We start from the raw sequence: 17,046 nt of genomic DNA on the forward strand, positions 1-17,046 counted from the left end.
AGGTACGAAGGAAAAAAAAGCCAATGAATAAGTACATATTGATAATAACTTTAAATGTAAATGGATTAAATGTTCCAATCAAAAGACATAGGATAGCTGAATGGAAAAGAAAACATGACCCACACATACACTGTTTACAAGAGACCCATGTCAAAACAATATATATACACTGGCTGAAAATGAAGAGATGGAAAAATACCTTACATGCTAACAGACATGGAAAAAATCTTGGGTAGCAATACTTATATCAGACAAAAAAGACTTCAAGACAAAGGCCATAACAAGAAACAAAGAAGGTCACTACAAAATAATTAAGGGAGTAGTCCAACAAGAGGATATAACCCTTGTAAACATCTGTGCATCCAACATAGGAGTGCCTAAATACATAAGAAAAATCTAGGAAAACTTCAAGAAAGACATCAACAGCAATACAGTCATTGTAAGAGATTTTAACACCCCACTGTCAACAATGGATAGATCTTCCAAACAAGAAATCAACAAAAATATTGCAGCATTGAAACACAGTCTAGATCGAATGTACTTAAATGATATTTACAGAACATTTCAACCCAAAGAAGCAAAATATGTATTCTTATCAAACACACATAGATCGTTCTCAAAGACCACATTGGAGGACAAAAAACAAGCCTTGGAAAATTCAAGAAAATAGAAATCATACCAGGCATGTTCTCTCATCACAATGGCTTAAAACTAGAAACCAACCACAAGAAAAAAAAAATATTCAAATACATGGAGGCTAAATAACATGTTATTAAATAATGAATGGATTAACAGTGAGATCAAGGAAGAAATCAAATAGTATCTAGAAACAAATGAAAATGAACACACAATAACACAGAAACTATGGGACACATCGTAGGCAGTCCTAAGACGGAAGTTCACAGGAATTTAGGCCTACCTAAAGAAGATAGAAAAATCTCAAATAAACAATCTAACCATAATGAAAGGACAAAAACAATGAGCCTACTCTGGAACAAAACCTAATTCAAGGAACAGAATGAAATTGCTTGTGAGTATTTTCCAGTGTAGAATAACTAAAAATGAATTCAATAAAATAAATGCCAAAAAAAATTCAGAAGTAGAATAAAGGGGACATTGAAGAATTAACAATTTGAGGACAAAAATATAATTTCCATGGTAAAAAAAATAATTTCAAAATGACAAGGAATCAAACAGATAAAAGATTTGAGAAATTCTCTATAAATGAAATGGAAGGGGGGATTTTTTTTAATTAGAGAAATGAAATGCCAAGATAGTTAATCCAAATTAAATAGATTTTTTAATAAATATAAAAGTTAAAACACAAAACAAGGCATTCAGAGATAACATATAAGAAAACTTTCTTTTTTAAAAATTGTTGTTCAAGTACAGTTGTCTCTATTTTCCCCTCACCACCCCCCCAACCCCAGCCATCCTCACTTCCCAAGATTGATCCTACACCCCCTTGGCTTTGTCCATTTGTCCTTTATAGATGTTCCTGAAAACCCTTCTCCCTTTCCCCCCATTACTTCCTCCCTCCTTCCCTCTGGTTACTGTCAGTTTATTCTTAATTTCAATGTCTCTGGTTATATTTTGTTAAATTGATAGATCTTCCAAGCAAAATATCAGCAAAGATATTGCTGCATTGAACAATGTAGGTACACACACTGTGCCACCTTGTACAATCAGAAGGAGGGCAACAACAAATTTGAAAACAAAAAACAACCAGAACTGACAAAAAATCGAACTGTATGGAAGTCCAACAGCCAAGGAGTTAATGAAGAAACATTCATCCAGACCAGTAGGAGAGGCGAAGATGGGCAGCCAAGCAGAGAGGGCTCCTGGAAGGGCAGCAGCTGTAGGACCGGGGAAAACAAGATATCAGCTGGCGAGGTGGCAGCTGGAGGACCAGGTGAGCCCATATTTGTGTGCAGATAAACCAGGAGGAACAACTGTGGAGTAAGACAGACCGTGCAACCCAGGGTTGCAGCACAGGAAAATAAAGCATCAAAACCTCTGAATGAAAAAGCCTGTGAGGATTGACACAGTGTGAGAAACTCCCAGACTCACAGGAGAATTCATTGGAGAGATCCACAGGGTCCCAGAATGTACACAAAACAACCCACCTGGGAATCAACACCAGAAGGCCCAATTTGCTTGTGGGTAGTGGCGGAAGTGCCTGAAAGCTGACAAAGAGCGGACCAAGTGACATTGTTCATCCTCAAACCCCTCTCCCAATTACATAGTAGAGTAGCCCTACTCTGGGGAATACCCAAGGCTCCACCCCTTACTATGTAACAGGCACACCAAGACAAAAAAAATGGCCCAAATGAAAGAACAGATCAAAGTTTCAGAAACAATACAACTAAGCAATGAAGAGATGGCCAATCTATCAGATGCACAGTTCAAAACACTGGGAATCAGGAAGCTCACAGAATTGGTTGAGTATAGTCACAAAATACAGGAAAAAGTGGAGGCTATGGAAAGTGAAATAAAGGAAAATGACAGGGAACCAACAGTGAAGGGAAGGAAACCAGAACTCAAAATTAATGGCTTGTACTGGAAGGAAAAAAATAAATAATCAACCAGAACAGAATGAAGAAACGAGAATTCCAAAAAATGAGGAGAGGCTTAGGAACATCCAGGTCAACTTTAAATGTTCCAACATCTAAACCATAGGGGTACCAGAAGGAGAAGAGGAAGAGAAAGAAATTGAAACATATTTTTACAAATAATGAAGGAAAACTTCCCCAACCTGGCAAACTGAATAGACTTCCAGGATGTCCAGGAAGCTCAGAGAGTCCCAAAGAAGTTGGACCGAAGCAAGCACACACCAAGGCACATCATAATCACATTACCCAAGATTAAAGAGAAGGAGAGAATCTTACAAGCAGCAAGAGAAAAGGACACAGTTACCTACAAAGGAGTTCCCATAAGACTGTCAGCTGATTCCTCACAAGAGACCTTATAGGCAAGAAGGGGCTAGAAAGAAGTATTCCAAGTCAAGAAAGGCAAGGACCTACATCCAAGATTACTCTATCCAGCAAAGCTATCATTTAGAATGGAAGGGCAGATAAAGTGCTTCCCAGAGAAGGTCATGTTAAAGGAGTTCATCATCACCAAGCCCTTATTATATGAAATGTTAAAGGGTTTTATCTAAGAAAAAGAAGATCAAAAATATGAACAGTAAACATGACAGCAAACTCACAGTTAGTAACAACCACACCAGAACAAAAACAAAAGCAAATTAAGCAAACAACTAAAACAGGAACAGAACCACAGAAATGGAGATCACATGGAGGGTTATCAGTGGGGAGGAGAAGAGGGGAGAAAGGAGGAGTAGGTACAGGGAATAAGTAGCCTGAATGATAGGTAGAAAATAGACAGGGGGAGTGTGGGGGATGGTGAAGGCTGGCATCATAGCCAAGGTTGAGTGCTTAACAAAGCCACACTTGACTGCTTGTGTCTGAAGGCGGATCAAGCCAGCAGCCGACATAGCTGGAACCTGCAGGGGTTGAAAAGGAGATAAATAACCACAAGCTTCAACTGTATGTGCTGTAACTTTTGCAGAAGACATATGTATCAGTTAGATAGCCTGGGAACGGAACAAACTGTGCCTGTAGTGTCTCCCTAAGTTTGCAAAATGTCCTTGAGCTGTAACTTACCCCTATAAAACAAATGTGGAGCCCATGTTCAGGGCTCATTGTCTCTCCATCAGAGGACAATGTCCCACCTGGTCCCCACTTTTCCTTAAACTGTCTGTGTTGTGTCTTTAATCTCCCATTGCCCCCACTCAGGTACTCCCACTCTACACTGGTCACAGCAGGGGAGTTTAAGAATAGTATAGGAAATGTAGAAGACAAAGAACTTATATGTACGATGCATGGACAAGAACTAAAGAGGTAAGGAATGAGGGTGCAAGGGGATGTGCAGGGTGGAGGGGAATAAAGGGAGGAAAATGGGAAACTATAATAGCATAATCAATAAAATATATTTTAAAAAAAAGAAAGGCAATAAGATATACATTCTCAAACTGGAAAGAACAGAGAATGCAAACACCATGAGCCCACCATGATCAGATAAAAATAATCAATGAAATACCCACAATTAAAAATAAATCAAAATTTTAAAAAAAATAGAGAAAAAAATAAAAAAATAATCTGTGGTGAATTAAAATTAGCCATAATTTGTTTTGTCATTTTTCCCAATGAAAAATAGGCATTTGCTTATTTATTTTGTTTTCTTCTACTGAAATCTGCAGTAAAAATGGCACTGTGCCAGTGTCAGACTTAGACTTTAAGGGGACTGAAAATTTGGGGGATGCTCTTTCTGAGCACCATGCTATGAGAAACTCTACTAGCCAAATGGAGAGACAATGTATAGTTGCTCTAGTTAAGCTTCCAGCCAACAGGCAGCATCAATGGCCAGCAGTGAATGCACCATATTAGATGTTCTAGTCAATCACCAGGATTATGGGAGATAAGGTCATAGTTATTGAATTAAATCACTAAGCTTTGGGATATTTTCTTACACAGTTTTAGAAAACTAAAACATTAATACAGAATGATTGACAGCACAAAAGTCATTTTGAAAAATTAAACATCTATGAAACATAGCTATGAAGCAGGATATAAATATTGTAATAACTGCACTGAGGTAAAGAATGTTGTAACTCACAATGGCTTCTATTTCACTTCAAGTATAAGGCAAAGTGTTTACAATGGCCCATAGGGCTCTACTTGATCAGCTCTGCCATCTGTAAACTACTGTCCTCTCCCATTAATTTCCTCTTCACTCACTCTCTTCTAGCAGTGCTGTCCTCCTCACTGGTCCTAGAACTGCCAAACATGCCTTTAGGGAATTAATCTAGCTTTTCAGTGCCTTGAATGGTTATCCCATATATCTCACTCCACTTGCCTGTATTCTGCAATCTTGCCTTCACAATGAATTATTTAAGATTACAACCTTCTTCTCACTCTCACACCTGGCACTCTGCTCCTTCTTATCCTTTGTTTTTCTATTTTTATTTATTTTTTTATTTACTACATTATTATGCTTCTCTTCATTATTCATTTTCTATCTCCCCCTGAAAAATACAATAAACTCCACAAGGGCAAAAATCCAGTTTAACATCCATTTTATTTACTGAGGTTTCTGAAACATCTGAGACCATTCATAGCTTATAGTTGGTGCTCAGCATACATGAATTAATACAATTAGGAAGCTGGAAGTCAGACAGGGGAAAAATGTAAGAATGCTGATTTGCCTATCTTTTTTGCTAAGCAGTCAACATTGCATAACATACAGTATTTTTAAATGAATTCACCATCTTATGCTTTCCATAACGCCCTCTCAATATTTATCAAAAGTTATATAATTCCTTGATCTGAAGATGGCGAGGAGTGAGTGGAAGCCACACTAATCTCCTCCCAGGAACAATCTGGAATTATAACTAAATTGTGGAGAAATTATCCAGAACAAACAACTGAACTATAGTGAGAGAGAAGCCTTTTGACTTTGGACAGACAAAAGAACCAGGTTCAGCACAACCTGTCTGGTAAGGAGTGCAGTGGAGAGGAGAGAGGGCTGGCTGGGCGCCCACAGGCAGCAGTGCCAGAGGGATAATTAAGTGGCAGGTTGGACCCCCCCCGAGACAAATGGGGTCTAAACTCTAAACTGGGATGCCCAGTCTAGAGCACCAGAGCACAGAAAGTACACAGATAACAACTAGTGACAAAAAGCAGCAGGGTTGCTCTCTGCTAGAGATGGATGGATGGAGATGCAAAGAGCTGTTTAAAGGGCCAATGCACAAATTTTCATTTGTTGTTACTTACCCGGGGTTCCAGCAAAGGAAGGAGCAGAGTGTGCTGGAGACCCCTGAGGAGAGACTGGGAACTGAAGCTTTGGGGAGAGCAGAAGGAGTACTCACAGGGACCCTGATGCTGAGGGACCCTGAATGGCAGCAGGCATTGTGCTCAGGCAAACTACTCCCCTCTAAGTGGCAGCAGCCTGAGGTGAAGCAACAGCCCCTCTCCCAAGAGAGATTCTGACCTGACTCTGTGCTGTTTCAGCCTGACTGCTGAGTGCCGAGTGACTAGATTAATAACTAAAGGAGACAGCCACAGACGTAGATCCCAGGTAAAGGAAGGGGGGAGAGGGTACTAGAGACACTTGAGGAGACTTTGAGGACAGGAGCTTGGGGGAGAGAACTGAGAGAGCGGCCATGGGAATACCGGGCTGAGTCATCACCCACACTGCAGCAGTCATTCTGCTCATGCAGACCACCCCACTCCAAGCAGCAGCAGCCTGAGGGAAAACAATAGCCCCAACCCCAGGAGGAACTCTGTCTCACTCTTTGAGGATTAAGCCTGACTGCTGAGTGCAAAGTGATTAATTAAAAACTGAAGGAGACAACTATATACAGCAGATCTCTGGCATTCTCAGAGCAGGCTGCCTAAGGTCAAACAGGGTCAACAACTGATACCACTCCAGAGGTGGATCCAGAAAGAAAAAAACAGTGCTAAATACTAAAGGCTACCAAGATGAAGTCTACTGTGGTCTTCTCCATGATTAGTGATATTTTCTTTCCTGCATAGCTCTTTAAAATTCATTTCTTGTCCAGCAAGTTTGCATATATTAAGTCACTAGAATTTATACTATAGGTTATTTCTCTCCTTATAATAGTTTTAATCTCTTTACACCCTTATTAATACTGGTTCATTTGTTATTGATACTGAGAATGGGGGGCGGGTGGATATTTTTGCAGATGTGGGTTTGTTTCCTGGGCTTTGTGGTTTTTTCCTGGCACCAACTGCACAACAGCATACAACATGTGGTGGGTGGAGTGACCCTCAGTCAAACACCTGGAAGGAAAACCAAAGAACACCCAACAATAATCAAAACCAAATACATCCAGAGAGCCAACATCAATGGCATAAAGGGCAGCACAAGAGCATCAAGTTCAGGTGATCAAGGAGACTGCACCACTAAATCTCACAGGCATTCCACCAAAGAAGTTCACACCACAACTCAGGGAGTCAGAAAAGATCCATTTAAGAAGCAGAGGCAAAAAGAAGCATCTCACAAACAATGGAAAGACAAAGAAACAAACCCCAAACAAATTCAAAGGAAGAAGTCTCAAAAAAAAATGCTAAATGAAATAGAGGCAAGTCAACTAGCAGATATTCAGTTCAAAGCAATGCTTATAAGGAAGCTCAATAAGCTCACTGAGAATTACCAAAACCTACTGGGAATTGATGATGAACTCACTACAAACTTCATCAACATGAAAAAGGAAGTAGAAACTATCAACAAGAGCCTAAAGGAAATGAAGAATACAATTTCTGAATTGAAGAAAACAGTAGAAGGAATCAAAAGCAGGGTAAATGAAGCAGAGGATCGAATCAGTGAGCTGGAGAACAAGCTAGAAAAAACACCTAGAGAGAGCAAAAAAGGAAAAGATACTCCGAAAGAATGAAGCGATGTCAAGGGAACTGCAGGAAAACATGAAACATAATAATATCTGTATAATAAGGATACCAGAAGGAGAAGAGGAAGAGCAAAGGATAGAAAACCTCTTTGAAAAACTAATGATGGAAAACTTCCCCAATTTGATGAAAGGAAAAGTCACACAAATCCAGGAAGCATGGAGGATCCAAATCAGGAGGAACCCAAAGAGGCCCAGGGCAAGACACATCATAATTAAAATGGCAAAATTCAAAGGCAAGGAGAGAATCTTAAAGGCAGCAAGGGAGAAACAGGATGTATATTACAAGGGAGCACCAAAGGCTAGCAGCTGATCTCAGTGGAAACACTCCAAGCCAGAAGAGAATTGCAAGGAATATTCCAAGTAATGAGAACCAAAGGCCTGCAACCGAGACTATGCTATCCAGTAAGGCTCTCAATTAAAATGGAAGGCCAAATAAGAAGCTTCCTGGACAAAAGAAGCCTCAAAGAATATACCTCCTCCAAACCAGCTCTGCAAGAAATGCTAAAGGGTTTGCTTTAACAAAAGGAAGAAAAAGAGAGAGGGGGGAACACAGTTATGAAGGGAAGAAAATGGCAATAAATAAGTACCCATCAATAATAAACTTAAATGTAAATGGATTAAATACCTCAATCAAAAGACATAGAGTAGTTGGATGGATAAGAAATCATGATCCACACATATGGTACCTACAAGAGACCCACCTCAGAACAAAAGACCTACACAGACTGAAATTGAAGGAGTGGGAGAAAAATTCCAAGCAAATAAACATGAAAAAAAGGTGGGGTAGTGATACTCATATCAGACAAAATAGTCCTCAAAACAAGGGCCATAAAAAGAGATGAAGAAGGACATTTCAAAATACTCAAGGAAAGAACCCATCAAGAAGACATCAACATTATGAATATATATGCACCCAACATAGGAGCACCCAAATATATTAGTAAAATCTAGGAGGATTTCAAGAAATATATTGACAGCAACACAATCATAGTAGGGGATTTTAACACCCCATTGTCAAAATTAGAGATCTTCCAAACAAAATATCAACAAAGATATTGCTGCATTGAACAATGTCCTGGATCAAATGGACTTAACTGGTATCTATAGAACTTTTCATCCCAAATAAGCAAAATACACATTCTTTTCAAATGCACATAGAAAATTTTCCAAGATTTTCCAAGATGATAGGACACAAAGCAAGCCTCAACAAATTCAAGAAAATTGAAGTCATATCAAGCATTTTCTCTAACCACAAGGGACTGAAACTGGAACCCAACCTCCAGGAAAAAACTCAAAAACATTCAAATTCATGGAAATGGAATACCATGATATTAAACAATGAATGGGTTAAGAATGAGATCAAGGAAGAAATCAGAAGTTTCTGGAAACAAATGAAAATGAACTCACAACAGTCCAAAATTATGGGGCACAGTGAAGGCAGTTCTGAGAGGGAAGTTCATAGCAATACAGGCCTACCAAAAAAAGGTAGAAACATTTCCAACAAACAACCTAACCCTACATCTACAAGAACTGGAAGAACAAAAACAGAGACAGCCCAGAGCAAATAGAAGGAAAAAAATAACAAAGATCAGAGCAGAATTAAATGACATAGAGACTAAAAGAACAATTTTAAGGATCAATAAATCCAGGAGCTGGTTCTCTGAAAAGATAAACAAAATCAATAAGCCTTTAAGCAGACTCATCAAGAAAAAAAGAGAGGACCCAAATAAACACAATCGGAAATGAAACAGGAGAGATTACAACTGACACCACAGAAATAGAAAGGATTGTAAGAAATTACTACAAAGAACTATATGCCAAGAAATTTGTAAACCTAGGTCAAATGGACAAATTTCAAGAAAAATATAGTCTTCCAAAATTGAGTGAGGAAGGAGCAAAAAACCTGAACAGACCAATAATAGCTGATGAAATTGATTCAGTAATCAAAAAACTCCCAGCACACAAAGGACCTTGACCTACAGTTTTATAGGAGAATTTTATAAAATATTTAAGGAAGAGCTAACTCTTATCCTTCACAGACTATTCCAAAAAATCCAAGACAGAAAACACCCCTATGCTTTTTATGAGGCCAGCATCATCCAAATCCCAAAACCAGATAAACACAACAAAGGAAGAAAAATACAGCCTGATTTTGCTGATGAACACAGATGGTAAAATCCTCAACAAAATATTGACAAACCTCATCTAGCAATACAGTAAAAAGATCATAAACCATGATCAAGTGGGATTCATGCCAGGGATGCAGGAAGGTACAATATTTGCAAATAAATAAACAATACATCACATAATACATCACATAAACAAAAAGAAAGAGAAAAATCACATAATCATATCAATAGATGTGGAAAAAGCATTTGATAAGGTACAACACCCACTTGTGATAAAAACATCCAGCAAAGTGGGAATAGAGAGAGCATTCTTCAACATAATAAAGGCTATACACTAGAGACCTACAGCCAACATCACACTCAGTGGGCAAAAAATAAAAGCTTTTCCACTAAGATCAGGAACAAGACAAGGATGCCCACTTTCACCACTTCTTTGAACATAGTATTGGAAGTCCTAGCCAAGGTAGTCAGACATGAAAAAGAAAAAAAGGCATCCAAATGGAAAAGGAGGAAGCAAAACTGTCATTGTTTGCAGGTGACATGATACTGTATATAGAAAACCCTACATACTCCACCAAAAATCTACTCAACTGAATAAGTGATTTTGGCAAACAGCGGGATACAAAATCAATATTCAGAAATCAAAGGCATTTTTGTACACCAACAATGAAACTGCCGAAACAGGATGAATGAAACTGCAGAAATCAGGAAATAAATCCCATTTGTTATAGCACCAATAATAATAAAGTACCTAGGAATAAACCTAACCAAAGATGTAAAATACCTGTACTCAGAAAACTACTCAACAGTCTAAAAAGAAATTAAGGAAGATGCAAACAAATGGAATCATGTCCCATGTTCATGGATTGGAAGAATTAACATCATCAAAATGTCCATACTATACAAAGCAATTTATAGATTCAATGCAATCCCTATTAAAGTACCAATGACATATTTCACAGATATAGAACAAACATTTCAAAAATTTATATGGAACCACAAATGACCTCAAATAGCTACAGCAATTTTGAGAAAGAAGAACAAAGCAGGAGGGATCACAATACCTGATATGAAACTGTATTACAAGGCCACTGTAATCAAAAGAGCCTGGTACTGGCATAAAAACAGACTCATAGATCAATGGAACAGAACAGAGAGCCCAGAAATAAACCCAAGTCTCTATGGTCAATTAGTACTTGACAAAGGGGAAAGAAATATAAAATGGAGTAAAAATAGCATCTTCAATAAATTGTGTTGGGAAAGCTAGATAGCTACATGCAAGAAAATGAAACTCGATCACAAACTTATACCATACACAAAAGTAAACTCAAGGTGGATAAAAGACTTAAATATAAGTCATGACACACATTGAAGTTAAGAACAATCTAACAATAGCCATGGGGGAGGGGGGAGGGTACAGTGAAGAGAGGGGATTACAGGAACTACTATAAAGGACACATGGACAAAATCAGGGAGAGGGTGGAGATGGGAGAGGGAGGTGGGTTCAGCCGGGGTGGGGTGGAGTGATGGGGAGAAAAGGCACACAACTGTAATTGAATAACAATAAAAATTTATATATATATATATAATGAAACAATAAGAGTCCTAGAGGAGAACATAGGTAGGAAAATCTCAGATATTTTATGCAGCAATATTTTCACTAATATATCCCCTAGAGCAAGGGACATAAAGGAAAGAATAAATAAATAGGATCTTATCAAAATAAAAACCTACTGCATGGCTAAAGAAAACAGCATTAAAATGAAAAGAGAACCAACCGTATAGGAAAACATAATTACCAATGACAACTTGGAAAAGGATTTGATCTCCAAAATATATAAAGAACTCACACAACTCCACTCTAGGAAGATAAACAACCCAATTAAAAATGGACAAAGCACTTGAACAGACACTTCTCCAAGGAGGACATACAGAGGGCCCAGAGACATATGAAAGGATGCTCAGCATCACTAGCCATCTGAGAGATACAAATTAAAACCACAATGAGATACCACTTCACACTGGTGAGAATGGCCATCATAAACAAATCAATAAACTTCAAGTATTGGAGAGGATGTGGAAAAAGGGAACCCTAGTGCAATATTGGTGGGAATGTAGACTGGTGCACTGTGGAAAACAGTATGTAATTTCCTCAGACAACTAATAATGGAACTGCCTTTTGACCTGGCAATTCCACTGCTGGGATTATACCATAAGAACCCTGAAACACCAATCCAAAAGAACCTATGCACCCCGATGTTCAGAGCATCACAATTTACAATAGCCAAGTGCTGGAAGCAATCTAAGTGCCCATCAGTAAATGAATGGATCAAAATCTGTGGTACATTTACATGATGGAACACTATGCAGTAGTGAGAAGAAGGAGCTTCTACCCTTTGTGATTGCATGGATGGATCTGGAGATCATTATGCTACGTGAAATAAGCCAGGCGGTGAACGACAAATACCGTATGATCTCACCTGTTAGTGGAACCTAATCAACAAAATGAACAAGCAAGCAAAATGTAACCAGAGACATTGAAATTTTGAACAAACTGACAGTAACCAGAGGGGAGGTAGGAGGTGATAATGGAGGGAAGTGGGGGAAAGCTTTTCAGGAACATGTATAAAGTACACACGGGCAAAGCCAATGGGGTTAGGATCATCAGTGGGACATGGGGGTGGCTGGGTTGGGGGTTGTGTTGAAGGGAAAATGGAGACAACTATACTTGAACAACAATTTAAAAAGTATAAAATAATGGATTTATCTAAAAAAACAAAAATAAAATTCATTACTTTAAAAAAAGTTCTAAAATCACTTTATTTGATATTTTTCTGTTAAACTGACATGAAATAATTTTAACACATATAATTTTTACAAGAGTATGCACACATAATCCCATTTTAAGGAGTAAGTTTATCTCCTTCTGTGCAAACAGAAAGACGTTATCCTTCCCTCTGTTTGTCTGCACAGAAACACATCTAGAGTGACCCTCAATATCAACAAAGGTTATTTCTGGAATATGGGATTTGAATATATATTTACTTCCTTCTTCAAACCTGTTTGCATAATTAAATCCTTTATAATAAATATATATATCAGTTGTAAAAATTAACAAGTCAGGTCTAAAATATAAATTACTTGTTGGTTAATGAGATATCGCTACCTAAACGTCCTAAAAGAAACTCATATTCAACATGTACATCATCCATCAAAAAATAAAAATAAAAAATGACTAGCTTTATTCTTTTTATTCCAAGCTTGTTTTCTTGTGTTTCATCAAGGGTGAGACAGGCTTATCAAACTGCAGCTTGAAATTTAAATCTATCATTGACCCCTTCTGTCTTAATAAGGCAACTGATTATTAATCATTCTTTGTTTCTAATTTTAATGAGTATCTCAAATTCATTTCCGCTCCTCAATTCCATCGCCAAGACAGATACCCTCTGAAGGAACAATTCCAAATTCTTTCACCCACCACTCAAATATCTGAGACTCTGTCCTCACCCTGCTCTGTTACCACAGTCACTAAGTTAGTGATAGGGTACTAGAAAAAGATTATGTGGTAGAAATAATGCAGAAGAAATGGTGACTTTCTTCATTAAATTGCAATAACTTGGATGCCAAAGATTAATGAAGAATTGTCCTGGCCGAGTTGCTCAGTTAGTTGGGGTGTCATGTCAATGCTCCAAAGTTGGTTCAATCCCCAAGCAGGGCACATACAGAAAGCAACCAGTGGATGAACAAATGAGTGGAACAACAAATCAGTGTTTCTCTCTCTCTCTTCCTCTTTTCTCTCCCCAAGATCAATAATTTTAAAAAGAGTAATAAAGATGTATCTTATTCTTATACAATGTAGAGAGGATAGTTACTAGAGAGTTTTATGAATAAAACAAGAATAGTATGTACATATTTGTGGTTAACATTCAATTTCTTACATTAATGTTTCCCACTGTTTTATTTGAAATGTATCTAAGGTCTCATGTTTTAATGAATAAAATTTAATCATGTTTTTATTTTAAAAAAGAATGAAACTCAAAATTGTAAATAACTAAAGTTTTATCAAGTTCACAACAGGATCTAGCAGGAGATGCTAGCAAACACATAAATCAGTTTTCCACTTTAAGTTTATGGGTTACTAATGAACTAAAAAGGACACAAACAGTGGCTTCTGTAAGGTTTAGCTAGAAATGATTAACTAAAATCTACCTTATTAAAGATTTACAGGGATTAATGTTTATAGACATTTTAAAATGTTTAACTGACAACACAATTACTAAGCCATAGGATGAATAATAGAGCTAACCCTTGTTAAAACGGTGGAAGTCAAAATATCCATCTCCTACATGCCCTCCTAGTCTTATCCACCCACATCCCTGAGTTCTAACACCTGCTTTTTTTCCCACAGCATCTTCTCAGGTCTAATATTATCATTCTGTCTCTTGCCTTCTGTAGTCCGGAACATATATCTTTGCCCAGGCTGTTCCTACCAGAACAGAAATGTTGCTGTTTTTTAAGACTTTATATGTGACCCTTTCAGTTTCTGTTCTCCTACACTCCAAGAATAAAGACCATCCTGACTTCCAATATCATAGATTAACTTCGCCTGTTTTTGTGTGTGCTCCTGTGTGTCTGTTTTCTTTCCTCAACAGTGACTTTGTCATAGTAGATCATTCATCCTAATTGATGTATAGAATTATAGTGTGTGAATATATTTACCTATTCTACTCTTGATAGACATTTGGATAGTTTCCAGTTTAGCTCTACTATGAATGGAGTTACTGTTGTTATAGTAGGCAGTTAGACAGACATGAGCAGAATAGGAACAATAAGCCAGGAACGGAAGGTCACCAGGGTGGAAAGCCTGGGGTACCTAGCAACAGGCAGAACTCTGAGGATAAGTATTATAGGGTAGGACCTCACCCCCAGGGTGACTTTCCCTCTGCTAGCATATTGCTGGACATGTGGCTTAGACCCCCTGACATTTCATATCACTGGCTATGCAGTTCAGACCCTCCCCTGACCTTTCCTCCCCTGACATGTCGCTAATCATGTAGTAGACCCCCTTAGAGGAGGATACAGAGTGCCAGAGAAGAGCCTCATACATCTCCCATCCAAGCCCTTTCATAACTACTCCCTTAAGCATTAAGCCCTGAAGAAAATGAAGTTCTGACACACATCAAATAATCTTAGAAACAAAGCCTCAGGTTTCTTGTTCACAGAGTTTTGGTCAAACTAAAGATGACATCTAGGCCTTAGTTGTGTTTTAGCTCTAGATCTAGAGAAGCAGCAAAACCAAAGTGGGCTGACACTGGTTGTGATGACTAATGATCCTCTGCCCTGGTGCTGACCAGTGAAGACCATGACCCTGAGGAGACACACCTGGAGAGCTGATGAATAATATATATGGAGATCCTCCCCTGAGACCTCCAGATAAAAGACCTTTAGACAAGACCCAGTGCTCAAGTGCTCTCTACCGCTCTCCCTCTCTCTCTCTCATACCTGCACCTTTCCCCACCCCCTTCTTTCCCCAGGCAAGCTCTCTCTGGAGCACACCTGTGCCTTTCTCCCTCTCCTTTTCCCAGGCTAATTTTCTTTGCTCTCTCTCTCTTAAGCTCCAAGGGCCCTACTTTCGCCTCTGTAACTTATTTCCTGAGTCCACACAGCCCAGCTCACTCACTTCTTCCATGGCTCACTTCTTCTACCCCTGTGACTTTCCAAATAAACTTTTGTTTGTATTTGAATTTCTTGGCTCTAAATTCTTTTCTTAGCCAACTCAATGACCAAGGTCTAACATCTGGTGCCATTTTCCATTAATACTATAGCCATTCTAGTTTGCATCTGTCTGAACACTCAATTTACAGATTTGTTCAGACTTTTACCTAGGACTAGAATGACTAGGTCATAGGGCATGTATATATTTAGCTCTAATAGTTTTTGAAAGTGGTTGTACCCTCCAGGCTTTTTGAGGATTCATATTCATTCATAAAACTCTTAACAATTGGTGCAGTATTTTCAAATGAAATGGACCTAAAATGCGTATCTTCTGATTCTAAGTCCAGTGCTTTCTGCACTCAGTAAATTTAATCCCTTCTTTAAACACTACTTTTCTCTCTCCAATATTTGCTGCCTTCTTCCTTTAACACCACTCAGATAGATTAATGGACAGCTAGTCCATTCATGGGGCCATTCTCCCCAAGGTATCTTTGCCTCAAAGAGGGTCAGTGGAGACTTCAAATAACAACTCTAACTGTGGGACTTTAAGGTTCCATAAAAGTTCGAGGAATGGGAAAGAGGAGAGAAGGGGACCATTTCAGTCACAAGGAACTGTTGAGCAAAATCACTCAATCTGCAAATGACTGCTGACCTTAATAGAGCAATACCCAATGAAACACAATAGGAAATAGAAAGCTCTTCTTTTATCATGTGAGCTTTAGGGAAAACACTTTGGAAAGCTATTAAGCCCTTACTTCTCCAAAGTGATACACAGAAACCAAAAGGATTCTTGAAGATGGCCTGTCCCTGAGTCCAGTGTATGGAGAAACTGAGCAGAAAAGGTTGAGAAAAATGACAATGGAAATCAAGCCCCAAACTCCTGATGGCCCACTCAGGTGATCATCTGTTCCCTGATTCTGTGTCCTAAATGAAGAGAACAGTTTTAACATAGTCAGATGTTTTCCATTTATCTTGATCTGATGCCTGACTTTTCATGCAGTTGAACTTATCGATATGAGTTAATTGTGAATCATTCTAATACTTTCATATAGGCCTCTCGAGCCTAATGTGCAAATTTATGTTAAAACAATGCGAAAATTAGAAATGCATTGGCATATTTTTTAAACCAGAATTGTAGCACTCTGTCTAGTCAAACAGACTGCTCATTTGCAAGGTGTCTATATGCAAAGCGTTCTGCCCCTGGGAGCCTCAAATCTCCTTAGCAAGTCAGTCGTCTGAAATTTGAGAAGAGCTTTGTTCTGAATGTGCTATCTGCTCTCTTTCTCCTCACTGCTTCCAGTAATGTGGGTAAAAGGCTAAGTAAAATTTCACCCGGCAACTCCAACTATGGCCAGAACCTAAAATTCACCCTGGGAAAAATCCAAATTGCTCCCTCCAATGTACAAGACTCAAATTTATTTTTGCAGACTTGACCTGGCCTGTTTGTGGATAGGCGTGGACCAGCTTTTGGACTCTTAGTAATATTTGAGGTTAAAGCAGGGCAGCTGCTTTGAAAGCTGATCAATACTACAGATGTGTCAGGCTCTGGATTCTGCAGTTCTGTGCTCAGCCTCATTCAAGCTTTGGGGAAAAGAGCCAGCACTGATAGTACCCAGGTGCAGCAGCAGGGGGCACTTGGGACTCATTAACCCAAGGTCAGCTAGCACCAAAGCCAAGAAGTGGGCCAGAGATCAGTTCTGTGATGCTGGGAGG

The sequence above is a fragment of the Desmodus rotundus genome, chromosome 13, assembly GCF_022682495.2.
Source record: "Desmodus rotundus isolate HL8 chromosome 13, HLdesRot8A.1, whole genome shotgun sequence".
In the NCBI taxonomy this organism is placed as follows: domain Eukaryota; kingdom Metazoa; phylum Chordata; class Mammalia; order Chiroptera; family Phyllostomidae; genus Desmodus; species Desmodus rotundus.